The sequence below is a fragment of the Spermophilus citellus genome (assembly GCF_964194105.1).
Source record: "Spermophilus citellus genome assembly, chromosome: 1".
Classification (NCBI taxonomy): Eukaryota; Metazoa; Chordata; class Mammalia; order Rodentia; family Sciuridae; genus Spermophilus; species Spermophilus citellus.
This window is the reverse complement of record NC_138182.1, coordinates 387803-390066: the sequence shown is the minus strand read 5'-3', so window position 1 is coordinate 390066 and position 2264 is coordinate 387803.

Below are 2264 nucleotides of genomic sequence, written 5' to 3'. Positions count from 1 at the left end.
TGATGGAGTCCCAGCCTCTTCCTCTCCTGCTCCCTGGTCTGTGTGTCAGGTGATGGAGTCCCACCCTCTTCCTCTCGTGCTCCCTGGTCTGTGTGTCAGGTGATGGAGTCCCACCCTCTTCCTCTCCTACTCCCTGGTCTGTGTGTCAGGTGATGGAATCACACCCTCTTCCTCTCCTGCTCCCTGGTCTGTGTGTCAGGTGATGGTGTCCCACCCTCTTCCTCTCCTGCTCCCTGGTCTGTGTGTCAGGTGATGGAATCACACCCTCTTCCTCTCCTGATCCCTGGTCTGTGTGACAGGTGATGGTGTCCCACCCTCTTCCTCTCCTGCTCCCTGCTCTGTGTGTCAGGTGATGGAGTCCCACCCTCTTCCTCTCCTGCTCCCTGGTCTGTGTGTCAGGTGATGGTGTCCCACCCTCTTCCTCTCCTGCTCCCTGGTCTGTGTGTCAGGTGATGGAGTCCCACCCTCTTCCTCTGCTGCTCCCTGGTCTGTGTGTCAGGTGCTGGAGTCCCACCCTCTTCCTCTCCTTCTCCCTGGTCTGTGTGTCAGGTGATGGAGTCCCACCCTCTTCCTCTCCTGCTCCCTGGTCTGTGTGTCAGGTGATGGAGTCCCACCCTCTTCCTCTCCTGCTCCCTGGTCTGTGTGTCAGGTGATGGAGTCCCACCCTCTTCCTCTCCTGCTCCCTGGTCTGTGTGTCAGGTGATGGAGTCCCACCCTCTTCCTCTCCTGCTCCCTGGTCTGTGTGTCAGGTGATGGAGTCCCACCCTCTTCCTCTCCTGCTCCCTGGTCTGTGTGTCAGGTGATGGAGTCCCACCCTCTTCCTCTCCTGCTCCCTGGTCTGTGTGTCAGGTGATGGAGTCCCACCCTCTTCCTCTCCTGCTCCCTGGTCTGTGTGTCAGGTGATGGAGTCCCACCCTCTTCCTCTCCTGCTCCCTGGTCTGTGTGTCAGGTGATGGAGTCCCACCCTCTTCCTCTCCTGCTCCCTGGTCTGTGTGTCAGGTGATGGAATCACACCCTCTTCCTCTCCTGCTCCCTGGTCTGTGTGTCAGGTGATGGAGTCCCACCCTCTTCCTCTCCTGCTCCCTGGTCTGTGTGTCAGGTGATGGAGTCCCACCCTCTTCCTCTCCTGCTCCCTGGTCTGTGTGTCAGGTGATGGAGTCCCACCCTCTTCCTCTCCTGATACCTGGTCTGTGTGTCAGGTGATGGAGTCCCACCCTCTTCCTCTCCTGCTCCCTGGTCTGTGTGTCAGGTGATGGAGTCCCACCCTCTTCCTCTCCTGCTCCCTGGTCTGTGTGTCAGGTGATGGAGTCCCACCCTCTTCCTCTCATGCTCCCTGGTCTGTGTGTCAGGTGATGGAGTCCCACCCTCTTCCTCTCCTGCTCCCTGGTCTGTGTGTCAGGTGATGGAGTCCCACCCTCTTCCTCTCCTGCTCCCTGGTCTGTCTGTCAGGTGATGGAGTCCCACCCTCTTCCTCTCCTGCTCCCTGCTCTGTGTGTCAGGTGATGGTGTCCCACCCTCTTCCTCTCCTGCTCCCTGGTCTGTGTGTCAGGTGATGGAGTCCCACCCTCTTCCTCTCCTGCTCCCTGGTCTGTGTGTCAGGTGATGGAGTCCCACCCTCTTCCTCTCCTGCTCCCTGGTCTGTGTGTCAGGTGATGGTGTCCCACCCTCTTCCTCTCCTGCTCCCTGGTCTGTGTGTCAGATGATGGAGTCCCACCCTCTTCCTCTCCTGCTCCCTGGTCTGTGTGTCAGGTGATGGAGTCCCACCATCTTCCTCTCCTTCTCCCTGGTCTGTGTGTCAGGTGATGGAGTCCCACCCTCTTCCTCTCCTACTCCGTGGTCTGTGTGTCAGGTGATGGAGTCCCACCCTCTTCCTCTCCTGCTGCCTGGTCTGTGTGTCAGGTGATGGAGTCCCACACTCTTCCTCTCCTGCTCCCTGGTCTGTGTGTCAGGTGATGGTGTCCCACCCTCTTCCTCTCCTGCTCCCTGGTCTGTGTGTCAGGTGATGGAGTCCCACCCTCCTCCTCTCCTGCTCCCTGGTCTGTGTGTCAGGTGATGGTGTCCCACCCTCTTCCTCTCCTGCTCCCTGGTCTGTGTGTCAGGTGATGGAGTCCCACACTCTTCCTCTCCTGCTCCCTGGTCTGTGTGTCAGGTGATGGTGTCCCACCCTCTTCCTCTCCTGCTCCCTGGTCTGTGTGTCAGGTGATGGAGTCCCACCCTCCTCCTCTCCTGCTCCCTGGTATGTGTGTCAGGTGATGGAGTCCCAC